General features: G+C 44.0%; 1 protein-coding gene across 1 annotated transcript in view; it reads left to right on the top strand.

The window, feature by feature from the left end:
* Positions 1 to 3,226: 3,226 nt before the first annotated feature.
* The window catches only part of OSBPL5 (oxysterol binding protein like 5), a 135,272-nt gene continuing 116,000 nt past the window's right edge, over positions 3,227 to 22,498 (top strand). Inside the window, exon 1 of the mRNA XM_065403141.1 lies at positions 3,227 to 3,243. The gene's annotated coding sequence lies outside the window, so the exon portion shown is untranslated. The remainder of the gene's footprint in view (positions 3,244 to 22,498) is intronic.

Genomic DNA, 22,498 nt, shown 5'->3' with positions numbered 1-22,498 from the left:
TGGGGCGGCTGCTCCGGAGAGGGGCGGCACGTCCAGGTATTCGGCGGCAATTCGGCGGACGGTCCCTCACTCCGCCTGGGAGTGAAGGACCTCCCGCCGAATTGCTGCCGCAGATCGTTATCGCGATCGCGGCTTTTGTTTTGTTTTGTTTTGGCTGCTTGGGGCGGCCAAAACCCTGGAGCCGGCCCTGACTCTGTGCCAAGCAGCAAGCATGGTTCACTATTGTGCATATCCTGCTTCCATGGCCATATTCATTTATAAGTGAGGAACGGGTAATATTTGGAAGAAATTAATTTTTAGACGCATGTAGGACCCTGAGCATCCAGGTTTAGCATAATAATGAAAGGATGACATATTGCCAAGCTGCCTGCTCTCACCCATGTTATTTCTTCAGACATGAATCAACAAGGTTTTCCATATGTAGCATTCAGCTTCTTTTCACTGATCCTTCTTTTCATTATTATTTTTATTATACATCCATGGTGGCATAGCACAGTGCAATGAATAGTAATCTCAGTGGCTGGAAATGTATTATAATACTTCTAGATCCTGATTCTGAACTCATTGTCCCCGGTGCAAAATCAGGAGTAACTCCAGTGAAGCCAATGGAGGTAGACTGTTGTAAAACTGATGTGAGAGGAGAATCAGGCCTCTAATAATTAATTAAATCCATCCAGAGGAACTGGACTGCAAGGGTGAAATTCTGGCTCCACTGAAGTCAATGCCAAAACTCCAATTGACTTCAGTGGGGTCAGTATTGCACCCCAAGTTGTGTGTGTGAAGCTATATATCAAATACGAAGTGGTATCATATATAATAATAAACTGCAGAGTCATCTGATAGATAGACTAGATATGGAACTCATGGTGGTGATTATCAGTGTGAGACTAGAATGGCTGCGCTATTCACAAGTAGCAAAGTCACCGAGTGCGTTATGCAGGTTGTCCCAAACAATTGCAGATAAAGGCCCATATTTTTTTGAAAAACGAAAGCTTGGTTTCTGAAACACAGTTCTGCAGAAAGGCGTGAAATCTGAGACAACTTTTTGGTGGAAATGGTAGGATATGCGGGACCCTGGTTATAAAGTGTAAGTGTCCTTACAAGAAGCAATTTTAAAAATAGCCCAATGAAGTTTGGCTGTTTTGTTTTTTTTTAATCCAGCTTTGGGCTGAGAATAGTACAAGAAGGTCCAGCTAACTGTTGAGCTGCTGGTTCCTTTGTCATTATAAAATGTGGAGTCCTGAATGTGTGCAGTTAATGGAGAGTTTGGAAGCAGCAGTAAGATGTGGCAAGGGTTACAGCACAAAGCAGCTATGCCCAAGTCTGCTTGCTTCTCAATCAATAGAAAAGTAGGGTTGAATTCAGGTTCTTTTTGTTTGTATGCGTGTGGTGCTGTGGTCACCAAAAAATTCAAAGCTTGAGTCACTTTTGCCTTTGTGATATTTCAAAAGGATATTTCACGGCATTTAGAAGAGTCACTTATTTTAAAAGCTAAAAATACACCATTGAGACTGTACTAACTGAAGACTTAAGGTTCAAGGGCCCAATCCTGGAAACCCTTATTGGCGTAAACAGTTTTTATTGATGCAAGTAGTCCTATTGACTACTGTGAGACTACGCACATGAGGAAAGACTGTGCAGGACTGGGCCCGAAACTGCTGATGTTACTGAACTGGGTGTGGGCTCAAGAATCAGTAAATTTGAACCATTGTATGGTGGTGTCTATTCTCTTTTTTCTTACAGTGGTCAATGTGCTTTTGAAAGTATGTTCACTGGCATTGAGTCTAGAAGTACAAGAAAAGGAACCATATCGGGGTGCATAAATCAAAGTTTGAAACTCAATTGTTTTCTTGTCCTAAATTTCTAAAAGACCTACTGACCTGCAGGCAAGTCAGTCTACTTGAAGACCTGTTTCCATATAGTTTGCTGATTGAGTAATTTATAAGCAAAAAATGCACAGTGCTTCTATGTGTTTCACTAAATCAGTATTTTATATTAGTAACGTCAGTGTTTAACAGTCATTTTCACTGTTCTTTTGTGGGGGGGCTTGATTCGATTAAATCAGTGAAAAGATTACTTTGGATCAGGTCCTTGATCGAGTTGTTTCTTAATTTTTGGAATGGCAAACAATATAACAAAACATATAAAGAAAAGCATCCGATGTAAACATGCATATGGCAGGAGAATGCAGAAATCCCTTATAGAATAAAAGAAGCTGGTACAATGGTACTCTACCGAAACAGGCCCTAATCAAACTAAGAAATAAAATTAATAGTAATAATAATATTCTGTACGTAGACAGTGACTTTCAACAAGAGTCTCCAAAATCAGTGTAAAGATTTAATTTACATGGACTGGATCCAAGCAAACCACCACTGACTCAAAGTCAGAAGTCTAATTTAATGTTATAAGCCAGGGAGACTGCACCCACGTACAGACTAATCAGAAGTTGGTTTCAATTTTGGTTTTAACCCTGAACCATTTTGTGTGGGAAAGGAAGCACATCTAACTAGCAGTGGCTGTATTTCTCCATAAACCTAACATTGGTGGATTTCTTCTCATTTTATTATGTCTGAGACGGCTGAGGTGGGTGTCATCATTTGCTAATGAGGCTCCCCTGGTTCTCCTTTTCAGATGAGAAATCGTTGTATCACATCTAGCCAGGGCCAGATGAGTCATAAAGACAGGACTCGTGGTTGCCTAGGTCAGCAGAACATTCCCAAACTGTTTGTGAGAGTCACTGCAGGCTGCTAGGGGCTGACACTTATTGATCTGATTAAGGGCAGGCAGGGGACTCCTAGAGATGCCTCTGCATTCAGCCAACCAAAAATTCATCACCTTTTCACAGGAACTCCTGACTAAGGAACTGCTTGTTTTTGGTTATGCTGAAAGAAGAACAACAAACCCCAAATATCCTCAATAACCACTTGGAGACTGATTTTCCTAGAGGCCGAGCACCCAGAGCACCCCCTGGTTAAAGTGGAGCTGTGGGAGCTCAGAACTTAAGAAAATCATCTCATGTGACACTCGTGCCTGGAAACCCAGGTGGATTCTCTTGCACCCAGCAGGGCTAAAGAAAGTCAGCAGGGATTCCCCAGCAGTGATTCCTCTGGATTCTTGGGACCACTGCTGAGCAGCAAAACCAGATGGCCTCTCTCCCTCCTCTCCCACTGCTCCACTTGGTGACTTACAGCCATCAGGGAGTGGCAGGTGGGCATCAGGAAAGAGCGGGCAGGACAGAAGGTGAGTAGAAAAAACCTGCTTCAGCCCCATAATCTCCCAGGCACCCAACCCAGCAAACTGCCCCAAAATCCTCCAGCCATCTCACCACACATGCACTCAGCTTCTCAAGCACCCCCTGCACACACACCCCCACACACACACTCAGAGTTACCCCAGGACCCACCAGGTATCCCATCTCCCTAACTGCACAGCATTCCACCACTCATGCAGCTGACTCTGGAATTTCTCATCAACAACTTGAGTTTCCCCAAGCATCTCCTCCAGCTGCTTCCCTTACCTTCCCTGGAAATGGGGTTCCTGTGTGTGTGAGGAGGGGGCTGTCCCATCTGTTACTTCTGGGGAATAACAAGGAGCCTGCTGAGCCCATTTGCTCCTAGGGCTTGAGGTGGGGAGGGAAGGAGGTGGGTGGGCCCCTTTGTCTCAGCTCTGGCACTGCTTGTGGAGGAGATTGGAGGAGAAGGAACTGTCATTCATCCATGAGAAATTTCATACCTGGAGCTGCCCAGAGCCCCGGAGCTTTGTGCAACCCTTACTCCTGTGAGCATTGGCATAACTATCCTGTGGGTGTAAGCACCACTTGTGGGAACAGGAGTAGCATGACTGAGCCCTAGAAATTAAAGCTAGTCAAACAGTTTTATGATGTCTACATGGAACCTGAGTGACGGGGCTGCTTGCTGGTGGTGAGTCCTGTGCCACCGGGGGAATGACTTTCACACAGATTTGTGGAATGGAGAATCAGAATACAGGGTACCAAGTCATTTGAAAAGAGGCTTAGTTTATATTTGAAAAATAGAGCAGATTAATAATAGTAATTAAATGGGCCAAAAACAACAAGGAGTCTGGTGGCACCTTAAAGACTAACAGATTTATTTGGGCATAAGCTTTCGTGGGTAAAAACCTCACTTCTTCGGATGCATAGAGTGAAAGTTACAGATGCAGGCATTATATACTGACACATGGAGAGCAGGGAGTTACTTCACAAGTGGAGAACCAGTGTTGACAGGGCCAATTCAATCAGGGTGGATGTAGTCCACTCCCAATAATAGATGAGGAGGTGTCAATTCCAGGAGAGGAAAAGATGCTTCTGTAATGAGCCAGCCACTCCCAGTCCCTATTCAAGCCCAGATTAACGGTGTTAAATTTGCAAATGAATTTTAGTTCTGCTGTTTCTCTTTGAAGTCTGTTTCTGAAGTTTTTTTGTTCAATGATAGTGACTTTTAAATCTGTAAGAGAATGACCAGGGAGATTGAAGTGTTCACTTACTGGCTTGTGTATGTTACCATTCCTGATGTCCGATTTGTGTCCATTTATTCTTTTGCGGAGGGACTGTCCGGTTTGGCCAATGTACATGGCAGAGGGGCATTGCTGGCACATGATGGCATATATAACATTAGTGGATGTGCAGGTGAATGAGCCCTTGATGGTGTGGCTGATGTGGTTGGGTCCTCTGATGGTGTCGCCAGAGTAGATATGGGGACAGAGTAGGCAACAAGGTTTGCTACAGGGATTGGTTCCTGGGTTGGTGTTTCTGTGGTGCGGTGTGTGGTTGCTGGTGAGTATTTGCTTCAGGTTGAGGGGTTGTCTGTAAGCGAGGACTGGCCTGCCTCTCAAGGTCTGTGAGAGTGAGGGATCATTTTCCAGGATAGGTTGTAGATCGTGGATAATGCGCTGGAGAGGTTTTAGCTGGGGGCTGTATGTGATGGCCAGTGGTGTTCTGTTATTGTCCTTGTGGGGCCTGTCCTGTAGTAGGTGATTTCTGGGTACCCGTCTTGCTCTGTCAATCTGTTTCCTCACTTCCCCAGGTAGGTATTGTAGTTTTACGAATGCTTGATAAAGATCTTGTAGGTGTTTGTCTCTGTCTGAGGGGTTGGAGCAAATTCGGTTGTATCTTAGGGCTTGGCTGTAGACAATGGATCGTGTGATGTGTCTTGGATGGAAGCTGGAGGCATGTAGGTACGTATAGCGGTCAGTAGGTTTCCGATATAGGGTGGTGTTTATGTGACCATCACTTATTTGCACTGTAGTGTCCAGGAAGTGGATCTCTTGTGTGGACTGGTCCAGGCTGAGGTTGATGGTGGGGTGGAAATTGTTGAAGTCCAGGTGGAATTCTTCAAGGGCCTCCTTTCCGTGGGTCCATATGATGAAGATGTCATCAATGTAGCGCAAGTAGAGGAGGGGCACTAGGGGACGAGAGCTGAGGAAGCGTTGTTCTAAGTCAACCATAAAAATGTTGGCATACTGTGGGGCCATGCGGGTACCCATAGCAGTGCCACTGACTTGAAGGTATAAGTTGTCCCCAAATCTGAAGTGCTTGTGGGTGAGGACAAAGTCACAAAGCTCAGCCACCAGGTGTGCTGTGGCCTCATCAGGGATACTGTTCCTGACAGCTTGTAGTCCATCCTCATGTGGAATATTGGTGTAAAGTGCTTCTACATCCATGGTGGCCAGGATGGTGTTTTCAGGAAGAACACCAATGCATTGTAGTTTCCTCAGGAAGTCGGTGGTGTCTCGAAGATAGCTGGGAGTGCTGGTAGCGTAAGGTCTGAGGAGAGAGTCCAAATAGCCAGATAATCCTGCTGTAAGAGTGCCAATGCCTGAGATGATGGGGCGTCCAGGGTTTCTGGGTTTATGGATCTTGGGTAGCAGATAGAATACCCCTGGTCGGGGTTCTGGGGGTGTGTCCATGTAGATTTGTTCCCGTACTGTAGCTGGGAATTTCTTGAGCAGATGGTGTAGTTTCTTTTGGTATTCCTCAGTGGGATCAGAGGATAGTGGCCTGTAGAATGTGGTCTTGGAGAGTTGCCTGGCAGCCTCCTGTTCATAATCCGACCTGTTCATTATGACTACAGCACCTCCTTTGTCAGCCCCTTTGATGATAATGTCAGAGTTGTTTCTGAGGCTGTGGATGGCATTGCGTTCTGTACGGCTGAGGTTATGGGACAAGTGATGTTGTTTGTCCACAATTTCAGCCTGTGCACGTCTGCGGAAGCACTCTATGTAGAGGTCCAGTCTGTCATTTCGACCGTCAGCAGGAGTCCACGCAGAGTTCTTCTTCTTGTAGTGTTGGTAGGAGGGTTCCTGTGGGTCAGTGCACTGTTCAGTGGTGCGTTGAAAATATTCCTTGAGTCGGAGACGACGAAAGTAGGCTTCCAGATCACCGCAGAACTGTATCGTGTTCGTGGGGATGGTGGGACAGAAAGAGAGTCCCCGAGATAGGACAGACTCTTCTGCTGGGCTAAGTGTGTGGTTGGAAAGATTGACAATGTTGTTAGATGAGTTGAGGGTACCACTGTTGTAGCCCCCTGTGGCAGGTAGGAGTTTAGATAGCTTAGTGTCCTTTTTCCTCTGTAGAGAAGTGAAGTGTGCATTGTAAATGGCTTGTCTCTTTTTTGTAAAGTCCAGCCACGTGGAAGTTTGTGTGGAAGGTTGGTATTGTATGAGAGTCTCCAGTTCGGAGAGCTCAGTCTTGATCTTCTCCTGTCTGCTGTACAGGATGCTGATCAGGTGGTTCCTCAGTTTCTTTGAGAGTGTGTGGCACAGTCTCTCACCATAGTCAGTGTAGTATGTTGATTGCAATGGATTTTTTACCTTCAGTCCATTTGGTATGATGTCCATCTGTTTGCATTTGGAGAGGAAGATGATGTCTGTCTGTATCTGTGCAAGTTTTTTGTTGAGGTTGATGGATTTCCACTCCATACGGCTAAATTTAGTGCCTTGCCTGGTGTCAAGTATCAGGGGGTAGCCGTGTTAGTCTGTATCTACAAAAACAACAAGAAGTCTGGTGGCACCTTAAAGACTAACAGATTTATTTGGGCATAAGCTTTCGTGGGTAAAAACCTCACTTCTTCGGATGCATAGAGTGAAAGTTACAGATGCAGGCATTATATACTGACACATGGAGAGCAGGGAGTTACTTCGCAAGTGGAGAACCAGTGTTGACAGGGCCAATTCAATCAGGGTGGATGTAGTCCACTCCCAATAATAGATGAGGAGGTGTCAATTCCAGGAGAGGAAAAGCTGCTTCTGTAATGAGCCAGCCATTACAAATGGGCCAAATACTGCTGATTTGCAACAGATCTTACTCAGGGAAAACTCCCATTGAAATTTCATGGCTGTTCAAAAGTGGCAATTTATTATTATTATTATTAACCTTACAGTAGCACCTACAGGCCCCATCCAAGATTTGGTCCCTATCATGCTAGGTATTGTACATGCACATAATGAGAGACAATCCTTGCCTTGAAGAGCTTACAAACTCAATAGGCAAGATGGACAAAGGTTGGGAGAAAAGTATTGTTATCCCCATATTCCTGGGGAACTGAGACAGAGAGAAACAAAGTGTCCAAGGTTACGCAGGAAGTCTATGGCACACCCAAGAATTAAACCAAGACTCCTTGTCTAGTATCTTAATAACAAGATCTCCATCTTCTTAAGTTGTTGGGGGTGCCACAATCATTCTGCTTTGCCTTACAGTTCTCATGCTCTATAGGCTCCAAGAGAAATGACTCCAGTTGCCAAATTGTGCGAAGAATGTTATGTTTGTTTGTTCTCCTTGCTGTACCTACCACAGCTGGCTGCTGCAGCACACTGGTTGGATTGTTTTAGCAACTCTGAAGTTACCTGAGAGGTATTTTTGTGGCATAGTTATGGTCTGGCTCTGCTTCTGTACCTTCCAGAAAGGTTTCAGAGAGTGGTGGGGCCAATGTCCCTGAACTGAAAATTCCCACCTGTCTCTCGTGTGTCTGTCAAGGAAAGAGTGGAGAAAGCCAAATTGAAACAAACCAACCCACTTCTATATCTTTCTCATCTTATTATCTAAGGGCCAGATCTCCAGATGGTATGCATTGGTGTAGCTACACCAGCTGAGGATCTGGCCTTAAATTTCTCCTTTGTGCTATCAAAACACTTCAACTATCTACATCAAGGTGAGATTTCTGAATATACTTATAGTTTAGAACTATACAGGATGGTACAGGATGAAATTTTCTTGATTGTTATTCAGAAAATGGCTACATGTATTTTTAGTTGAACTGTAAAATCCTGCGTTGATTTAAGAATTGTATTGAGCTGTGGGGCCCCAATCCTGCAACTGGTAGCATGTGGGGTATAGTGCTGTACCAGCCTGGAGCCCCATGAAAGCCAGTGAGGCTCTGCTTGGGCACAGCCATCCACGCACACATTATCCACTGCAGGATCAAGGCCTAATTCTTCATAGATAAGCAGGGCTGGATTTCCAATTAGACACAGTAGGCACGTGCCTAGGGGCGCCGGCGTTCTAGGGGCGACTTATCTCTCTAAAAGTGTGTGCAACATGAAGGTCAGCTGTCGGAAGGGGGAGCGCTGAAGATGCTGTGCCAAGGGGCGCGTAAGGTGTAAATCCGGCCCTGTGGATAAGGCCAAAAACGCTGCCAGTCCCTTTCCTTTCACATGTCAGTAGGCCCATATTTCCCTGCTCTGACATCACTACATTCCTCACTCCATCTTTATAAGATTCATAAACTCACACACAGCAACTCGGATTTGGGAACGGGAGACTATGGCCCTGATCCTGCAAACACTTGCGCGTTTGCTTAACATTAAGCATGTGAGCACTGGTAGATTTCAGTGGCCTTGATGGTCACCTGATGCAGTTCTTGCTGCTGTACGGGTTGTCGTTGCCCTAGAATGGCATAATGCTAACACTGCACATCAACAAATGGCTTGTACAAGCTGAGGATGTAGTGAGTGTGTGACCAAGAAGACAACTAGTCTAAGGAGTGCTATTGCAATGAGTAGCACCTTCACCTCTTTTCTCCCTTCACCTTTCATGCGACTTAGGTCAGCAGAAGGCAAAAGAGTAGACCCAGTCTCCTCTCCTGGAGAAATAGGTCGAGGGGGGAAGAAACGTTTTACACGGGTCTGCCCCAGGTAGAGATTTGGCTTTCTAGGGACCCCACCATCAGGGGCCTGAAGCAACCTGAGGGCTGGGTGAAAAGATGAGAGCCTACCAGAGGAGCTGGCTGGTGGTGGTATACTTCGACTCCCAATCCAGAAGTCCCTTCATGTGAAGTACTCCCATCTGTAGGGTCCATCATGGTAGAGAAGTGACAGAAATCTGTTGGAATGAATATAAAAGGGAATTCTCTATTGAGGCTGCTGGACACAGACAGGACCCTGTAGTGCTCTCTGGCTTTCTAGTTCCCAGACTAAATAGAGCCTCTATTGCCTAATGTCATCACACAGGATCCACAGGGGTTTCCTGACACTCCGGGGGAGCATGTCCACTGCACGGAAACATCTTTATTCCTTCCCACGTGAGAGTAGCTGATGCCCCAGGGGGTGCTAGTAGGGGCTGCAGTGGTGAGAAATCCTCATTGTGCTTTGAGCACCTTGTCACAAAGCTGTCCATGATAGAGTGCCCCCTCTAGGAGTTACATGGGGAGTACACACATCTGAGTCCAATTATCCCCCACTCTAGCAGGTATTGTAGAGGGCTGGGCGCTCCATCCTCTGGCTGAGGCCTCTGGAGTCTCGGCCCTTCTCGGGGTCCCCTGAAAAACCACAGAACATCCCGCGGTAAGTAAATGGGGTGAAACAAAAGAAAGGAAAAGAAAAAACCTGCAGGAAAAACCCTGGGAATATCACTGTCCACTTTAGAGGCCACTGAGGTTCCAGTATAAGTATCAGTCCTCTTTCCGCCTCTGCTCAGTGGTCCTGCACCATGTATCTGGGAGGAGGGGCTCTGCAGTCTGTCACTCTTCTCTTCAGGGCTGGAGAGGCTCAACGGCCTGTTCCCTTCCTCCGGTTGCCCAGGTCTGAGAGGAGTTCCCTCTCTTTTAACTCCTCCTCCAGTCCTGCCACGATTTGCAGGTGTGGAGGGGCAGGGCCATTACAGCCCAAAGCAGCTCCTTAACCCCTTCCATGCTAGTGAGGGGTTTATATACTCCGTTATATAGACGGGGCAGGCCACAGTCTGGCTGCAAATTAAGTCCTGAGTAGCTCTTGATTGTGTTGCTTCTGTGGTTGCCAGCCGCGCAGTGTGAGTCTAACTACTTCAAGTATGGTTGGGGATTGTGCCTTTTTATTTTCTGAACCTTGGACAACTGCATAATTTATTAATAACCAAATGCAAGCGGGGTAATAATTTGCAAATGTCTGAGGGTAGGTCTGCAGTGCAGGCAGAGGTGTGACTGCAGTGCAGCAGCACAGGTGGCCACACGGGATGTACAAGCCCACCCAGGACTCTGGATATGTACTCAAGCATCTAGCCTGTGCAGTCTCCTGCACCATCACAGCTTCACTGCTATTGTTATTTGAGCTAGGTAGATAAAAGCTAGCTTGGATATGTCTACAAGTGCTGCACTCACCCCTCTGATTGCAGTGTAGACATACCCAGAGTCTTCACATGCCCTCTTCTGTACTCTGTTGTTGAGTAAATAGGTACAGGCTCTGAACCCCTAGACTAAGGATCATGCTTGTTTGTATAGTTTCCTGTCAAGGGGCAGTCATTAGACTCTAGGAGAAATAACAGGAGTACTTGTGGCACCTTAGAGACTAACAAATTTATTAGAGCATAAGCTTTCGTGGGCTACAACCCACTTCTTCGGATGCATATAGAGTGAACCATATATTGAGGAGATATATATACACACACATACAGAGAGCATGAACAGGTGGGAGTTGTCTTACCAACTCTGAGAGGCCAATTAAGTAAGAGAAAAAAATCTTTTGAAGTGATAATCAAGATGGCTCAGTACAGACAGTTTGATAAGAAGCAAGTGTGAAAATACTTACAACTCCCACCTGTTCATGCTCTCTGTATGTGTGTGTATATCTCCTCAATATATGGTTCACTCTATATGCATCCGAAGAAGTGGGTTGTAGCCCACGAAAGCTTATGCTCTAATAAATTTGTTAGTCTCTAAGGTGCCACAAGTACTCCTGTTATTTTTGCGGATACAGACTAACACGGCTGCTACTCTGAAACTCGTAGACTCTAGGAGATGTTCTTTTGTGCAGCTTTCCTTGTGAACATAGCCTCCCACGTGGATTTCAGCAGCATCCCCAGGCAAGAGTCTCTGAGATTGCTGAAATTTCTGATTTGATGAAAGATCTTCTTGTCTCAACAGGTACTATGGTTTCATCAAACCGTGTACTGACAAGCATATGGGATGATGTTTATATGCTCACTTTATTTCTTGTTTGCACAGTGCTTTGTAGATGTAAAATATCATAGGAATGCTAGCTTATTATCATTATTATTATTATTATCTTACTCGCCTGTAGTTTTGAACAGCGGTTATTCATGAGAAATCTGTGCAACAAGTGGGAGTTTTTCAAACCTTTTCCGGTCAGATTGTGTCCAATCACATGATGCCAGGTGTCTCAATATAACCCTGATATGATGCAAAAGCAAATAGGCTGGTGTATGACAACTGGAGAAGCCAGCAAGTATTTACAGAAGAGCCAGCAATATAAATACAACATCCACCCACCATACAAAGAATAATAAACAGAAATAACAATTGATAATAATAAGGCCTTTTGGCTGATTGCAGATGTGGTCGTGTAATTGCGGGGGCATTTTCTAGAACCCTCCATGGAGATGCAGGATTATTTTTGCTGACTTACTCTGATATTGGTTCAGGTAAGTTCTCTTATTCCAACATTCAAGCCTATCTCTGAGATAGAGGGAACATGTTCTACAGGGAAAACCTTAGGAACAGCCACATTCAAACAAAAGCTTACGCTTACATTTTATTCTTGTCACTTAAGTTAGTGATAAAGGGAAACCCCAGACAGGGGGAAATTTGGACCACTTCCAGTGTCTGATGCATTAAGAGCAGGGTGAGATGTAAAAACACTTGCTTTCTGAAGGGATCTGTGTATATATTGCTAAGGGAGATAATGAATAATATCTATTTTACTATTTTTGAAGGTATAATAATAATAATACATTAGTGGGTCTATGTTGAAAGCTATAACATTGGTGTTTGCTCCTGAGATATGTGCACGTTATGCACTATAACTGTCTGACCCACTTGATGCTTGGAAAACTGTCCTCTAGAAAATAACTTCCAAGCTGCTTGGCAAATGGCGCTTGCACCTTTTCTCAGTGTAGCTCAACTGACAGGTTTCTATCAAACTCGGGTATGGCTGGGACCTTTGCAAAATTCACTGAATACTTTTTTTCACTGTTGCAGGGATTTGCCTTGTTCCTTATAGATGAATTACAGGAAAGATTTGTAGCCCAGTGGGCTAGTTTGCCTTTATTGTATTTACTGCTTTGCATTATATTCTGCTTTGCATTATATCCAGCAGTAATGCAAGAAACCTACAGGCCTGTGTCCTGTAAGACATTAGCTTCAGCAAGTTAGCATAAGGCTTGAGGCCTATGACCTTCGAACAAATAAACCACAGATAAACGGCCAAAGGAAACCCCAAGTATTGGGGAGCCAAAAATAAAGTGTTTAAGGGGAAGTTTTGACCACAGGTGCATGATTCAACCACAAAAGTGTCATGGCAACAAGTTAACATATATAACAGGTATATGAGCTACCTAATCACAAGAGGGCCATGGTAACAAATTGGCATACATGTTAATAAGTTGAAATCATTGATATATTAAACTACAGAAGAAAAACACTCCAACATTAGCAAGGTAAGAAAATACAAATAAGGAAAAGGAAAAAATCCCTTACTGAATATGCATCAAACATAGCGGCACCAGTGTAAAATATTATAAAAGTTGCATCCCAGCCTAGGGAGGGGGGAAAAGGAGATGTAGTCTGTGGGATGTGCCAGAATGATGGCCACTGGTAATGAAGGAAAAGGTAAAGGTAATGAGGAAGATGATGGCTAACATTTCAGGTTGTTCTACAAGGGATGGTGAGAGTATATGGATGTGCAGATGTACATTCTGCAGTATTTTTATGTACCTTACTGAGTTAGGGTGTTTGTGACTGTGCTAAATGTGTTAATAAACTGTTTGTAAATATAAACAAGTTCCTATAGTGCAAGTGTTGCAACTGGGTGCATCGGGGTTCCCAACTATATAATAATTTAAATAATACTGGGCCTGATCTTGGAACACAAACCTAGTCAACCCTCGAAGTGATAACGGGATTCTTAAGTAAACAATACATATATAATCTATAAATCCGGCTACAGATTGATCTACTTTTCTGTAGTTTGCCTGAAGCTTTTGTGAGCCAAGAAACTACTTTTTTTAAATGATAAACTGTAAATGTCAAAAGCAGAATCCTGCAAAGAGATGCAGTGTTATTTTTGCTGACTCACTGTAACGTCAGTTCAGGGGGTCCTATTAGTTCTAGTGCTCTCTATGCCATCATGCTGCTCTACAGCTTTTCACTTACCCTGGAAATATTCATGAGTACATATTCCACCTTACTTTTTCATTACCCTTCTCTTGCCTCTTGCTGATGTCCAAAGGAGGGGAACTCAGAAATGCAGCTGCATACTCATCCAGAAGGCTCAAACTGGGGGGAAAGGAATGATAAGTTTCTATGTTTCTCCTATGAACCAAGTGTTTCCTACTTGAATTGCCAAAATGAGGTGCCACACAGTGGATTGTGCAGAGCTTCGTAATAGGATAGTCTCTCTTCTTTCTTGCTTGCTTCCATCAGCAGTGAAGTAGTTAACAATGATGACAATTAATTTATCATCATTGGGCATAACAGTAATAAACTCACTGTGATGAAGGTGGCAGTTCAGACCTCTCAGGGCTTTTTACAAACTCAGACAGATGTCACAGCATCGGTTTGTGCTCTCTTCGTGTTCTCCAGAGTCATAGGTTATATGTAGGAACACCACCTCCCTGAACGATGTTGGCTAAATCGACAGAAGCACTCTTCCGTTGATATACCTGCGTCTACACTGGGGATTTTGTCAGCACAGCTTTTTCGGTCAGGGATGTGTATGACTGATGTAGCTATGCTGATTTAACTTGTAAGTGTAGACAAAGCCATCATAGCTAGAAACTTACTTAAAAAAAAAAAAAGAAAGAAAGCTGAGATTCTAGACACATGATGGCAACTTGTGCGTGGTATGCTCCATACCTACATGCCCCTCCAATATGAGCTCTGTGTGTACAGGTCGTCTCTGGATCACAAATTGAATCTGAGCCAACAATGTGATGCAGTTGGAAAAAAGACTAGTATACTGGGTGTATTCACAGGAATGTCATATGTAAGACATGGGAGGTAACTGTCTTGCTCTACTCAGCACTGGTGAGGCTCAGCTGGAGTATTGTCCAGGTTTGGGTGCCACACTCTAAGGAAAATGTGAACAAACTGGAGAGGGTCCAGAAGAGAACCAAAAAAATGGTAAAAGCTTTAGAAAACCTGACCTATGAGGAAAGGTTAAAAAAACGGGGCATGTTTAGTCTTGAGAAAAGAAGACTGAGGGGAAACTTGCTAGTCTTCAAATCTGTTAAGGTTTGTTATAAAGAGGACAGTGATCAATTGTTCCACATGTCTACTGAAGGTAGGACACAAAGTAATGGGCTTAATCGGCAGCAAGTGAAATTTAGGTTAGAAATTAGGGGGAGAAATTAACTGTCAGAGTAGTTAAACTCTGGAATAGTCTTCCAAGGGAGGTTGTGGAATGCCCGTCATTGGTTTTTAAGATTAGGTTTGACAAACACCTGTCAGGGATTGTCTGCCTACGGTTGGTCCTGCCTCAGTGCAGGGGGGTCAACTAGATGACTTCTTTAGGTCCCTTCCAGCCCCACCTTTCTGTGATTCTATGGTGTGAAGCTCTGCAGATCTGAAGGTTGAAGGATCTTAGGAGAGACTAATACCCAGGAAGGGAACAGAAAGCCCTCCTATATACACACTCAAGGAAATGGGCAGAATGGCTCCTGAAAAGTGACAGTGATCCTTGCATAGGTGCATCATGAGAGAGAAGAAAGATTGTTCTCTATGACTACGTTCTGAGGTGAATTATCTTGCCCACAGAGTCACTGCACGTGTAACACCGACAGACCCCGGTTGTCAGCAGGCAGGGTTGAACCAAGGACCTCTAGAGCTTAGTGCATGAGCCTCTACCGCAGGAGCTAAAAGCTGTTAGCTAAGGCTGTGGAGCAGACTCATTTTATCTTTCTCTTTAAGTGGTCTCCGTGCCACTAGATGGGACAAAACACCACACTCCGAAGGTGTGCGGGTTACACATAGCCTTTCCTATGTCTTTCCTTAAATCTCCCTTCAGACTATATGCTTTCTTCAGTCCTTTCTATTTTCTTCTTTCCCTTTTATCTTTTCTTCTTTCCTTCTCACCCCCTGTCAGGGCTGAATCCCCACTCTGGCACTTTGAGTGCAGAAGGTGGAGGCCCGCAAGGATTCTAAAAATTAATGCCTGACACTCCAGATTTGTATTAAATTCCCAAGGTTACAGCTTTTCTCTGACCTTGGCTTGGTAAACGCGGCCACCACCCAAATGCAAAAAACCCCTTGGACCCAGGAAGGAACACTTGGGAATTCCTCCCTGTAGGGTACCCTCAAGCCGTTACACACACACACACACACACACACACACACACACACACACACACACACACACACACACACACACACACACACACACACACACACAGAGCTGAGAAAGAAAAAGAAAATTAGCTGTTACTACCAGCTAATCGAGCAACATGCACAAACCTCTTGGTCCTGCTCTGAGCAGGGGGTTGGACTAGATGACCTCCTGAGGTCCCTTCCAACCCTGAGATTCTATGACACCAAAAATCTAATCCTGTTCCTAAAAAGGGTAAATTTTATTAAAAACAAAAGGGAAGAAAATAATCTGGAATTTAGGCTTTTGCTAGATTTTAAAAGAGCAATTCCAAAAATTAAGCACCCAAAATAGCTTTCTTGGGGGTTTAGTTTAAAGGTTACAAGCAAACAAAAGCATCTGGGGTTAGCACATAGGAGATCCACAAGCCAAAATAAAGAAATAAACCTGATCACGTTTATCTAAACGTTCCCTATCCAAATGATTCCTTCTAGGTATGGAAGATAATTTTTCATACCTGGTTCAAACCTTACACGGCATTCCTGCTTATAGCATTGCTGCTCCGTTTCCCTGCAGCCCAGAGAGAACAGCAGACAAAGGGAAAGTTTCTGTCCCAAATTTAAAAAGTTCTAGCCTTCCCATTGGCTCTTTTGGTCAGGTGCCCTTTTCTTTACCTGGGGGACTTTTTTAACTCTTTACAGGTAAAGCAAGCAGAGAACAGCTACACCAAGAGGGATTTTACAGCTAACTGACTGGCTGGGTGTCCATCAAAGGGACCTAACCCCCCCCCCTTCATTTATCACACCCCCATATTTTTTTATCTTCAATTATTCTTTCTCACCCACCCTTCCTTTCATTACTTCCATTCCTTCCCCTTTAAAATCAGATGCAGCATCATGGTAATAAGCCAGGTTCTTTGAACATTTCTAATGTTGTGTTTGAAAACTGTTGACTGGCAGATACTGCGTATGAGGGATTTATAAATACCCTCGCCGCTGTATGTTGTAATTAGCATTAATTGATACTGTCGTTAAGTTAATATGTTATAAATGGTTGGCCTTGTGACTGCCCTCTGCTTCTAAATAATTTGGGTAAATTTCCAGCTGTCGATATGGGATAGAGAGGTTATTTATTTGTTAAGTAGCTTACGCCTGATTCTGGGATTTTTTTACTCAGACAAAAATCTCATTCAGTTCCACTGTCCCTTTGCCCTGGTTCTTCCCTAAATCTATAAGCTGCCCCCACTCAGATCACTGGGAGTTTTGCCAATGACTTCAAGGAAAGCAGAATCAGACCTAGAATAAGCCCACACCTTGGGTACACATAAAAGGTGTACTGCTTTAACTTTAAAGTTATAGTTAACAAGGACAACCCCCCTAATGTGGATGTAGTTATACCACAATCAATGTTCTTATACTGGTATAGCTTATTCCCGTATGGGAAAAGGGAATAAGTTCTACCGGTATAAGGTACCATTGTATCAGCATAACTACATCCATACTCGGGGTTGTAATGGTAGAACTACATTTGGTCAAAAATCACACCCCTAACCAACATAGTTATACAGCTACAAAAACTGTATGTAGATCATGTCTTAGGTCACATCTACACTTACAGTGCTGCAGTATGTCTGGTGAAGAGCTCTCCCATCGGCATAATAAAACCACCTCTGTGAATGGCAGAAGCTATGTCGGTGGGAGAAGCTGTCCTGCCGACATAGCACTGTGCACATGAGCACTTATATTGATGTAACTTACGTTGCTCGGGGGGTGGTTTATTCACACCCCTGAGTAACATAAGTTATGACATTTTGGAAGGTGTGGTGTGATTAATGGAGAAGAAAAGACAGGGCATTTGGATGACTACAATGCTGTCCTATTGGAGATGCATTTTACTGTGTTTCTGATGGTACTGGGATCAGCTGATTGGTTTGTTGAAATAATTACATTGAGTGGCTGGTGAGGAAAATAATGTTTACAGAACCTAATGGATTCCACTTGTTGAGTTAGTGACACCTCTATTCTATTTAATTCACATATATACTTACTGTTACTATCATCTCAAGGCTGCATTTCTGGACCTGTCTTACCACAAAACATCAAGACAGCCAAGGTCATAGCTGAGCAATGCGTTTTCACTTTCCAAACTGTAAACAAATTACTTTGCCACACACTGTATTGCACTCCCCCCATTAGAAATACTTCTTTACATTTGCTTACCAAGCTTTTTTCCTTCTCTCAACACCAGACATTTTAAAAAGAATTATTTGTGCTCATTTCCATATTCAGTTTGCATATTCAGATCTTGGATCTTCACAAATAAAGATCATCTTTGCTGTTGACTCGTGATGATGATATTTTCTAGACATTGTATATGTGTCATTATGTTACTAGGGGTGTAGCCGGATAGTCAGAGCAGGGTACTGGGAGTTAGAACTGCTCAAAGCCATTGACTTCAAGCAAGACATTTGTAGCTGGTTTGTAACCCTACAATCCAGCTCACTAAGGCTCAGTGCATAACAGAGTGAGTCTGGTCTCTGCTGCTTCCTCTATGCTTCAGGGGGGAAGTGATCTGTTGCAGCTCGTTTGCTGGTTCAGATAACTTTCCCCTCTGCACTGGCTCCAGTGCACAGGCTGGCAGTTGAGGGATGGAGCTATGGTTCTGCCCACCCCTTGCTCCTTCTTGCATATTCCCCACCTGTCTTTTTGAGGATGCAGCACTGGCAGGCTGGCGGGTGCTGCTCTACCTCCTTGCAGGTTCTGGCAATGTGGGTGGCCCATGCAAGGAGTAAAGGAGTCCCTTAAGTTCCTTGATCTGCCCCTTACATGCAGTTGAGTTCACAATCTGGACCCATAAAATGGGATTTTCAAAAGTGCTCAGTGTTGGCCCTAACTTTGCTTCCTTTAAATCAGTTGGAGCAGAGTAGGGGAACAGTGGGGTATTTTTGGAAATCTCACTCTTAATCCCTCATTGCCGCAGTTTATCAATCTGTAAAATGGATATTATAGCAATAATATGTACCTAAATCCCATCATTAATGTCTGTAAAAGCACATTGCGAGCCTCAGAGGAAAGGGCCTATGAGTGCAAAGCACTGCCATTATTGTTACAATACGTGCTACAATATATCCAGAGCTTTCCTTAAGGATAAGAGTCGACTGCATTATTATTCTTGCTGAGAATCTAGAGGATGAAGTTAAAATTCAAGTATCTTCTTGTTCAGCTTTCTCTGGCTTCACCCAAGCTATCAGCACAATAGACTCGCCACTTCTTTGGTGTGTGTGTGTACCGCTGCCCTCTGCTGAATGGAATCAGGTCTGTTTAGGTATCGGAGGCTATTATAACCCCAGTAATAGGGCCGGGACTGCTCTTTACTGTATACTTGTACAGTGACTAGCACTATTGCTGAAACCAAGTTGTTTGGTATGGGTTTTTGTAAGAACAATACTTAGAGGCATGTGATATGTCCTAGTGGACAGAGCACTGGACTAGTACTCAGGAGGCATGAATTCTGTACCTGCCACTAACTACTGTGATGGGAATGATAAATAATTAAGGGAGATTCTTTTAGCTCTGGTAGTAGAAATCTGTGTTTATGCCATATGTATGCAGAGTCGACGGTATGTACACAGCCATGGAATGTTAGCGCTTAATCCTATGTTCCCACAGACTCTGGGTTAGACCCTCTGCCGCTCTGAATATGATTATGGTCTGTGGGGACTGCCTCACACCAGGGTTATTTATTCTTTCCTTCCTTTCCTTTTCTCTCCAAAACCCATCAAGTCTTTTTTTAGTCTTAGTGCCTATAAATACATACATACGTGTGTGTGTGTGTGTGTGTGTGTGTGTGTCTGTGTCTGTGTCTGTGTACTGTATATATAAACTCTAAATTATGCTGGGTTTGGAACTGTTAAACAACAGCATCTCTATAGTATGCTTTTGTAATATAGACCAAATTGTCCCCAGAATGAACTGTCAGCTTCGCCCTCCCCTGCCCCTATTAGAACATTATAGATCTTTTTGATATGGTTCCCTTTTGGTCCAAATTATTTGAGTGTGACTGTAATGGCTCGATCCTCAGCTGGTGTAAATCAGCATTGCTCTAGTGGAGTTCTTGGAGCTATTAGAACACCAATGTTATAGCTTTCAACATAGACGGTTGTGGCTATTAGATCACTGTTGTTATATTCATTTGATGTGCTTTGTTCCTGCTAAAAGTGATAGTGCAGCAGCCACAACCGTCCCCTATTTTGTCATCTTAAAGTCCTTTTCCTGCAATAGAAAAAAGATTAGGCAGGCAACCCACACAGTGGCTGTAGTGTGACTCCACTTCAAACTGTCTGTCATCTTTCACCAGTTCCCCCTACTGCTTCCTCTTCACTGTGGAGATAATGGAAGAGTTTCCTGTGAGCTCATATCTCTTTTTGATAAATTGCTGTGATCTGTATTGAAAAGCATTGTCTAGCTGCTCCTACGTTGTGATAAAGGAATTCTGTAACTGTCTGCTTTGTGTTTTGCTTCCTCTCAACCAGAGTGTAGCTGAACGGGTCCTTGGCTGGGCCAAGGCTCTGCTCAGCACAGCTGAGGAAGTTTGGGAGGCAAAGATAATTTTTCAAACCCACTTTGCATTTTTCCTAGCCGCTGGAGGTGATGGAGGCTAATCTGTCCCATGGCATAAATTATGACCTGCTACAGTGGCCCCTACAGGCCTCTTGTGGATTGCAGGAGCACAGCACACTCCAGCCACACTCTGCGTCCACTGGCATGTGCCCCTCTGATTGGGGAAGTGGCATGGGTGACATAGAGCACGCTATGCTGGATGAGCCAGGGATTCCTCCCAGAAAATCCTCAACTGCCTGCATAGGGAAGCTCTGTGGTCCCTACACCCGAAGATTCCAAGCTGTAAGGTTTGGATGGTTGCAAAATTTGATACTATTCAGTTTTTGGCTTAAATCCTTCCATTTAATTACATAAAAATCCTGGGCCAGTATAGCTCGACTCTAATCTTTAAAGTGATATCAAAGATCCTCCCACTAAATCTAGCGCTGCTTTCAGCTTTGTATTTTTTAAAGAGTTGTATTGCTATCTTTCTGCCTGAGAGTCTGGGGGCCAGATTCTGCTCTTGCTTACATTGGTGTCAGTCAGGAGTAACTCCAATGAAGCCCATAGAGTTACCCCAGTATAAGAGTGGTGTAAGTGAGAACCCGATCCAGGCCCTAGGTATCGGATGTTTCCAGATAATAACCACTGAAATATATTGGATACTGTTAACAAGAGAGTTTGTAATCTGTGCAGAGCATATTTAAGTCACTTGAGGACCTTCCTTTCTCATCTAAATGAATTCAGCAGCAAAATGTGCAGTTCATTATAATTGCATTATTTCTGTGATCCTCCCAGGCTTTTGCTTATGGTTGATAAGCAACACAATGACTTATCTCATCCAGCTCCATGAAAGTAGCAGCCTGCCAGCAGGCGCACAAGAATGCACGCTCACAGGATGCTCTCCTGGAGTAACTGAGCAGACAGCAATAGTGCTATTGTAGTAACTATTTGAATAGCTAGAAAACAGCAAAGTCAAGTGTGTGTGCGAGCCGTGAACATTATGGGTGAGTTCACCCTCCTGCGCAAGGTTCTCTACATCTGGAAATCTCCTTTTAGCCCTCCCTGAGGAGTAGAGGGAGAAATCACCACAGAGGGAGTCTTCCCCTAGCTCTGACTGCTGCATAGCTGAGCTTTGGATCTGCTCTGAATAGGCTGGTGTGGAAGGAGTGATTGAGTGGGCACGGGGAGGGGCCAATACATCCAAGTTTATGTAGATCCATGCAGCAGCCTCAAAACACTGGAATAGAGGGCAAGTGCCAGTATGCTGCAGGGGGGGCGGGGCTGTACTGGGGCTGAGGATTCCAGCCCCCGACCCCTGCAGAATTCCATGCACAGAGCCCAGTTCCTCTGGATTTGGGTAATACAGGATGAATTCCACCCTAAATGTGCTTTGCAGGCTTTCTCCCCTAGAAAATGTCATTTTAAATCTGGAACTGAAACAACTGCAGTGTGGTCCTTTAGCCACTGGGATGGGAAAACATGATGCTTTAGTGAGGCTTATGAAAGATATATATGTGTTAATCTCCATTCGAATCTGATGGATGGTTACCACTTCAAAGTAAGTGTAGTTGGCGTGCTGGACATAAACTACTACTTTACAAGGGGTGCTTGTATATAACAGAGTCCAGAAATCTGAGACACTAGACCAGGGACTTATAAGGATCTTTTCAAAAATAGATGCACTTCCTTAAAATGTATTTGGCCTGGCTTATCCAACCCTCCCTGTTAAGACCCCTGATGTTTAGATTGCCTGTCTGGATATGAAAGAGGAGACAAGAAAGCAAGAGACTGGAATTTTCACCACCATTGGAACAGCTTACCAAGAGACATGGTGGATTCTCTATCACCTGGAATCTCTAAAACAAAGGTTGAATGTCTTTCTAAATGAGATACTCTAGTTCAACCACAATTTATTTGGCTTGATATAGGAACTACTAGTTGAAATTCTGTGGCCTGTGTTCTGCAGGAGGTCAGACTATAATTAGACTATATGCTCCTTGGGGCAGGGACCATGTTTTTGTTCTGTGTTTGTACAGCGCCTAGCACAATGGGGTCCTGATTCATGACTGGGGCTTCTAGGCACTACTGCAATATAAATAATAAATAATAATGAAAGACTAGAAAGTCGAGAGGTGATCATAGTGGTCTCT

The sequence above is a fragment of the Emys orbicularis genome, chromosome 4 (assembly GCF_028017835.1).
Source record: "Emys orbicularis isolate rEmyOrb1 chromosome 4, rEmyOrb1.hap1, whole genome shotgun sequence".
Lineage (NCBI taxonomy): Eukaryota > Metazoa > Chordata > Testudines > Emydidae > Emys > Emys orbicularis.
Note: the sequence above shows the minus strand (reverse complement) of the source record. Positions and strands in the feature narration are given on the sequence as shown.